This window comes from Macadamia integrifolia, unplaced genomic scaffold (assembly GCF_013358625.1).
Source record: "Macadamia integrifolia cultivar HAES 741 unplaced genomic scaffold, SCU_Mint_v3 scaffold1071, whole genome shotgun sequence".
NCBI lineage: Eukaryota > Viridiplantae > Streptophyta > Magnoliopsida > Proteales > Proteaceae > Macadamia > Macadamia integrifolia.
In genome coordinates this window covers 102,501-110,000 of record NW_024868073.1, presented here as the reverse complement: position 1 = coordinate 110,000, position 7,500 = coordinate 102,501, and the positions used below count along the sequence as shown (strand labels likewise).

The following is a 7,500-nucleotide window of genomic DNA, read 5'->3' as shown; positions in this document are numbered from 1 at the left end:
TAGAGGGGGGAGAGAAGACTACTGAAGGATCCTACTTACTTGAATCAATGCTTGAACTTGAAAAAAAAAAAATTGCTCCACGGCTCGTGATCTTGTCACCTAGATCTAAGCCTAGAACTATAACTTAAAAAAATTACAACTCAATTGCATAAATCATAAACATAAAAGGGCTAAATAAAAATAAAAGAGTGCTTGCATTAATTGAAATAAAAAAAAAACTATTACAAAAGTGATTGAAGAAAAGATAAAGAAGAACTAAAACTAAAGAGAGAGCAAGAGAAAGAGAGAGCAACTAAAAAAAACTAGAAGAAGAATGAATTATCTCCCCTCCTCTTACATGAGTTGTATGTATAGGGAATGGGGAGGTAGGGTAACAAATTTCTCTTTCCAAAAAGAGAGAAACCCACAATTGGTTGTGAGATCTTTTGAGACCAAAAGTGCTAAGGTGGAGGAGAGAGAAGAGAGAAATAAATTTTGAGAAATTTCTTATAATTTGTTTGCTTATTTTCTTTCCTTTTTTTTCTAATTTATTTCTCTTCTTTTTCTCCCTCCAAGGAACGATTTTCTTCTTGCTTTATGTGATTTGGACAATCTTTTGGTGGGTGATGATGTGGAGGAGAGAGAAGATTTGGACAATCTTTATTTCTCCCCTTTTTTTCTCTTTCCTTTTTTTTCTTCTCTTCTCTACGATTTTCTTTGCTTCTAATTTGATGTGGAAATCCCTTCCATGACCTTAGTGCTTTAAGTGAATGAAAAGCAGGAAATCTTCAACAAATTCTCTAAAAAAACAACCATGAGATTTGAACTTGAGAGCTCTTGGTGAGCAAGGGAATTTTGCACACCATAGCTCACCAACTACACTAGGTAGTTGTTGTTACCAAAAACAAATCTTCAATCACTTAAGGATGTGGTCCATCGATCCTTGTTGGCATTTGGAGTATTCCTTGTACCTCTGAGACAATTGCAAACGGGCTCGTTCTACATCTCGGTTCAGTTCTGATCCATTATTCTTTTTCTGGCCTGAAAAGAATAATCATTTGTACGGATGACCAAATGAATGTGTACTTTTAATTTAACAAGTCCATCTTGCTTAGAATTTTGTCCTCTTCGCAATCATGGAAAGAAATAGGACCTCTTTACGTGTAAAATTGAAGATATAGCGTCCGATAATCCTTAAGGCCTTGAAAATATAAAACCTACAAAAAGAGAGTAAAACCCAAGGTAGCTCCATTCTAAATATGTAAAATGTATGTTTTACTACCCTAGATTTCACACATAAAGGTGCTCATCAAAGCCCGTATTAGAGTAGAAGTATGGGAAGAGTAGGAGGACAGCGGCGAGGGAAGCCACTACCGCTCATGACATGTCTAAAGGAGAGGCACTAAGGCACAAGCGTGATAAGAGGAAACGGTTCAAGCCTAGAGATAAGTGATTCCTATGTGATGAGCTACATTGGTTTAGGGATTGCCCCAGGAGGAAAGCTCTTAGTGCCCTATTAGAGGAAGAGGGCTAAGAGGAAGAGCCACCTTGCATGGGGTCCCCAATGCAGCGTGGTTCCACCAGCGCTGAGATAGGGGTCAAGGCCCTTAACTCTCAAAAGGGGTTGATGTGTGCAAAAGTGTGCATCAATGCGAATCCCACACAGGCAAAGGTAGATACAGGAGCCACACACAACCTTGCCTTGATGGAGGAGGCAAAGGAACTCGGGCCAAGGGCATCCTAAGGCTATCAACTCCAAAGAATGCCCCATATGTAATGTTGCTCGAGGGGTCGAGATAAACCTTAGGACTAAAGGAGTTCTCCAACACCATCCAGCGGCTAGGTGCTTACTGCCCTTGGACAGGAGGGCAAGACAAGGAGAATTTGGGAGCAAGCCATCCATGGCAAGAAAGAGGAAGATGCAAACGACAGAACAGAGACAACCAGACGACGTTGTAGGAGGCTCAAGTTATGTGACTACAAGAAGAACCCCAATAGGCGTTACTCCTTGCGAGAGGGAGGCTAATTTGGTTGCTGATCAAATCATCTAGAGACACAATCTATCTCCTTACGTGGAGTATTTAGTAAAGTGGAAGGGGCGACCAGAGAGCGAGACGAGATGGGAGACAACGGGCATGCTGAGATGACTCGTGAATAAAAGTACCATAAGGAGGTTGCGATGAGGGAGTCATCGACTTAGGTGGGGGAGAGTGTTATGACCTACCCAATATAGGCCCACGGGCCTAGCTCACCAAGCCCATGGACTTAGGCCGTTGCGCTAAGTAAGGTCCAAGTTCTAGAGTTTTCTACAAAGGTGTAGTAACAATAGATATTTTATTGTAGATATTTGTAGAAGATATTCATAGGAGATATTCTGGGTGAGATTTCTAGAGCTCCGCTAAGGAGGTGGGAAGCTTCTAGTTTCCTCCCCAACCGTTGGATGGAGGACATTTGTAAATATCTTAGCTATCCATTATAACTTGGGGTAGGTGTTGCCTCATTTGGCAAAGGCACTCACCAAGGACCAACCAAGAGTGTTCAACCAAGCAAGTGAGTTCTCAAGCCTTGTACTCAAGAGTTCTCTAGTGCTATACAAATTCATTGTTCTCAAACTCACTCTTATGTTCACTTCTTCTCTTCTCTAGTCCCTTAAGGAGGGTATTTAGGCTGACTTAGCGCTAATGGAAGTGCTAAGTGCCTGCGCAATTGCTTAGAAAGGTCTAAAGTAGTGACAAAGTGCTCTTGAATGGCCCAAGTGTGTGCCTACGCATGCCCCCAAGTGTTGACTACGTGTGCCTACGTGTACACAGTGAATAGCCTCACAACACCCCAAGTGTTGACTACATGTGCACAATGAATGGCCCAAGTGTTGCTAACTGTGCCTAAGCATGCCCACAACTGTTGCCTAAGTGTGCACCCAAGTGTGCCTGTGCATGCTCTTGAATGCCCCAAGTGTTGCCTTAAATTGCACTATCGTGGGCTTGTTGCTTGCAAGGGTTTTTCCATGGTCGGTTTTATGGCCTATGCTATTTGGAGAAGTGCATTGCTAAGTCGTGCCTAGGTGTGGAGGTGCTTTCATGCCTTTTTGCGGCCGGTGTTATAATACGACATTAACGTGGGTCTCTGGAGAACATAGGTTGCAAGCTTGCAGGTGGTGGTAGATCATGGGTCCCTCCCCCCTCCTTGCTTTTTAAAAAATTTCCATTCTCGTTGGTATGTTGCTTGCAACAGTTTTGTCATGCTCGGTTTTGTGGCCTTTGGTATTTGACAGAATGCATTTCTAAGTCGTGCCTAGGTGTGGAGGTGTTTGTATGCCTCATGCCGCAAGTGTTATAATGCGAAATTAACGTGGGTCTCTGGAGAACATAGGTTTGCAAGCTTGCAGGTGGAGACAGATCACGAGTCCCTCCCCCTCCCCCCCCCCCCCCACTTTTTCTTTTAAAAAGAAAATTGCATTCTCGTGGGTTTGTTGCTTGCAAGAGTTTTCTCATACTCGGTTTTGTGGCCTTTATGGTATTTGGAGAAATGCGTTTCTAAGTCGCGCCTGGGTGCGGAGGTGTTTGCATGCCTCCTGCTGCAAGTGTTATAATGCGACATTAACGTGGGTCTCTGGAGAACATAGGTTTGCAAGCTTGTAGGTGGAGATAGATCACGAGTCCCTCCCCCTTCCCCCCCCCCACACTTTTGTTTTTAAAAAGAAAATTGCATTCTTGTGGGTTTGTTGCTTGAAATAGTTTTCTCATGCTAGGTTTTGTAGCCTTATGGTATTTGGAGAAATACGTTTCTAAGTCGCGCCTGGGTGCGGAGGTGTTTGCATGCCACTTGCCGAAAGTGTTATAATACGGCATTAACGTGGGTCTCTGATGAACATAGGTCGCAAGCTTGCAAGTGGAGACAAATCACATCCCTTCCCCCCTCCCCCCTCCCCCGTCCCCTTGTTCATTTAAAAAATTTGCATTATCGTGAGTTTGTTACTTGCAAGAGCTTTCTCATACTCGGTCTTGTGGCCTTTGCTATTTGGCAAATTGCGTTTCTAAGTCATACCTAGGTGCCGAGGTGTTTGCATGGCTTCGTGCCTAGGTGCGGAGGTGTTTGCATGGCTCCTGCCGCAAGTGTTATAATACGACATTAATGCGGGTCTCTGGAGAACGTAGGTTACAAGATTGTAGGTGGAGATAGATCTCGAGTCCCTCAACCCCTGTTGATTGTTGAGATTTTCGTGCTTAGTGGGGCTATTGATTTTTTTTCTACCAAATTCTTATTGCATTGTAGTAGGTTTGGTGGTGGATTGTGTCGGTAGTGGACGCAATGCACATAAGTGGCTATTGTTTTTCTTGTGGTTGTGGGCTCTTTGCTTGTGTATTGAACCACTATGCACAGATACCCCTATGGGTCACGATGGGCCAAAAGTGTCTTTTTCAAGAGCATGAAAATTGTTCCTGTGTTGCTTAACTAGTTGGATAGAAAGATGCTGCTCTTCACTCTCATTTCATCCCTCTTGCCTGCCCTTGTGGTTGGTGTGGGGTGGCTTGGCATATGATGCATATGTCCACTTTCTTTCTGTCAGTGGTGCACATGCACTGTTTGTGCTCTAGGATGTGGGACATTTTGTGGGGCAAGGTGGATGTGTGTGTGTGTCCTCTTGAATCCTTTGGTTGCGCTAGTTGCACAAGAACAATAGACTGCCATTAATGTATGGAGCAGCATCACCCAATGCACAATTGGGGATGTGGTTCATGCAGTCTTTGGCATCGAGAAGGAAAGTTACCTGGTTGATCCTGCCAGTAGTCATATGCTTGTCTCAAAGATTAAGCCATGCATGTGTAAGTATGAACTAATTCAGACTCTGAAATTGCGAGTAGCTCATTAAATCAATTATAGTTTTTCTGATGGTATCTACTACTCGAATAACCATAGTAATTCTAGAGCTAATATGTGCACCGGACCCCGACTTTTGGAAGGGATGCATTTATTAGATAAAAGGTTGACGCGGGCTCTGCCCATTTCTCTGATGATTCATGATAACTCGACGGATCGCATGGCCTTTGTGCCGACGACGCATCATTCAAATTTCCACCCTATCAACTTTCGATGGTAGGATAGTGGCCTACTATCGTGGTGACGGGTGATGGAGAATTAGGGTTTGATTCTGGAGAGGGAGCCTGAGAAATGGCTACCACATCCAAGGAAGGCAGTAGGCGCGAAAATTACCCAATCCTGACACGGGGAGGTAGTGACAATAAATAACAATACCGGGCTCTTTGAGTCTGGGAATTGGAATGAGTACAATCTAAATCCCTTAACGAGGATCCATTGGAGGGCAAGTCTGGTGCCAGCAGTTGCGGTAATTCCAGCTCCAATAGCATATATTTAAGTTGTTGCAGTTAAAAAGCTCATAGTTGGACTTTGGGATGGGTCGATCGGTCTACCTCACAGTGTGTACCGGTCATCTCATCCCTTCTGTCGGTGATGTGCTCCTGGCCTTAATTGGCTAGGTCATGCCTTCAGTGCCATTACTTTGAAGAAATTAGAGTGCTCAAAGAAAGCCTACGCTTTGGATACATTAGCATGGGATAACATCATAGTTAGAGGTGAAATTCTTGGATTTATGAAAGACGAACCACTACGAAAGCATTTTCCAAGGATGTTTTCAATAATCAAGAATGAAAGTTGGGGGCTCGAAGACGATCAGATACCATCCTAGTCTCAACCATAAACGATGCCGACCAGGGATCGGCGGATGTTGCTTTCAGGACTCCGCCGGCACCTTATGAGAAATCAAAGTTTTTGAGTTCCGGGGGGAGTATGGTAGCAAGGCTGAAACTTAAAGGAATTGATGGAAGGGCACCACCAAGAGTGGAGCCTGTGGCTTAATTTGACTCAACACGGGGAAACTTACCAAGTCCAGACATAGTAAGGATTGATAGACTGTGAGCTCTTTCTTGATTCTATAAGTGGTGGTGCATGGCCGTTCTTAGTTGGTGGAGCGATTTGTCTGGTTAATTCCGTTAACAAACGAGACCTCATCCTACTAACTAGCTATGTGGAGGTGACCCTCCACGGCCAGCTTCTTAGAGGGACTATGGTCGTTTAGGCCACAAAAGTTTGAGGCAATAACAGGTCTGTGATGCCCTTAGATGTTTATGGCCACACACGCGCTACACTGATGTATTCAACGAGTCTATAGCCTTGGCCGATGGGCCCGGGTAATCTTTGAAAATTTCATCGTGATAGGGATAGATCATTGCAATTGTTGGTCTTCAACGAGGAATTCCTAGTAAGCGCGAGTCATCAGCTTGCGTTGACTACATCCCTGCCCTTTGTACACACCGCCCATCACTCCCACCGATTGAATGGTTTGGTGAAGTGTTCGGATCATTGCGATGTGGATGGTTTGCCGCCATCGACGTCACGAGAAGTGCACTGAACCTTATCATTTAGAGGAAGGACAAGTCGTAAAAAGGTTTCCATAGGTGAACCTGTTGAAGGATCATTGTCGATACCTACCTAGCGAGACCCGTGAACATGTTGCGTTGTGCGATCAAAAAGGGCGTGGGAGCGTGAGCTCCTTCCTTCCTGACCCTTGTAAAAGGTTGGCCTGCAATCCTTCATAGCAATTGACCCAAACACAACCACCGGCATAGTCGGCGCCAAGGAACTCGCAACGGAAAGGACATGGCATCATTACGCCTTGGTGTGGTGTGGTCATCCTAGATCTGAATCTTTATCTTAACGACTCTCGAAAACGGATATCTCGGCACTTGCATCGATGAAGAATGTAGAGAAATGTGATACATGGTGTGAATAACAGAATCCCATGAACCATCGAGTCTTTGAATGCAAGTTGCACCCTAGGCCATCGGGCTGAGGGCACGCCTGCCTAGGCATCACGCGTCATGTTGCCTGACCTCCTTTACCCCTTGTGGTGGTGGTGCAGAGCGAAGTCAAGGGCTCCTTGTGTGGAAAGTGTCACGATGAGTGGTGGGTCGAGCCACTTTGCCATTGTTCGGACATCGTGTGCGTGTTCTGCTCCCATTGGACTCTGGTGACCCCGATTGCCATTCGATGGCATTTTGACTGTGACCCCAGGTCAGACGGGGCTTCCCGCTGAGTTTAAGCATATCAATAAGCGGAGGACAAGAAACTTACAAGGATTCCCTTTGTAACGGCGAGCGAACCAGGAAGAGCCCAACTTGAGAATCGGGCGGATTTGTCGTTCAAATTGTAGTCTGTAGAAGCGTCCTCAATGGTGGACCGGGCCCAAGTCCCCTGGTAGGGGGTTCCAGAGAGGGTGAGAGCCCCGTCGTGTTCGGACCCTGTCGCACCCAAGTCCCTTGGAAGGGGGTTGTTTGGGAATGCAGCCCCAATTGGGCGGTAAATTTCGTCCAAGGCTAAATATGGGTGAGAGACCGATAGAGAACAAGTAACGTAAGGGAAAGATGAAAAGGACTTTGAAAAGAGAGTGAAAGAGTGCTTGAAATTGTCGGGAGGGAAGCGGCTGGGGGCTGGTGATGCGTCTCG

General features: G+C 45.3%; 2 non-coding genes across 2 annotated transcripts in view; both read left to right on the top strand.

Annotated features, from left to right (window-relative positions):
• The first annotated feature begins 6,713 nt into the window (after nucleotides 1-6,713).
• Nucleotides 6,714-6,869, top strand: LOC122062538. Its single transcript, XR_006135014.1, has one exon. It is a non-coding gene; the product is annotated as a 5.8S ribosomal RNA (ribosomal RNA).
• Nucleotides 6,870-7,059: 190 nt separating this feature from the next.
• The window catches only part of LOC122062542, a 3,362-nt gene continuing 2,921 nt past the window's right edge, over nucleotides 7,060-7,500 (top strand). Inside the window, exon 1 of the ribosomal RNA XR_006135018.1 lies at nucleotides 7,060-7,500. This exon is cut by the window's right edge and continues 2,921 nt beyond it. This is a non-coding gene — a ribosomal RNA (28S ribosomal RNA).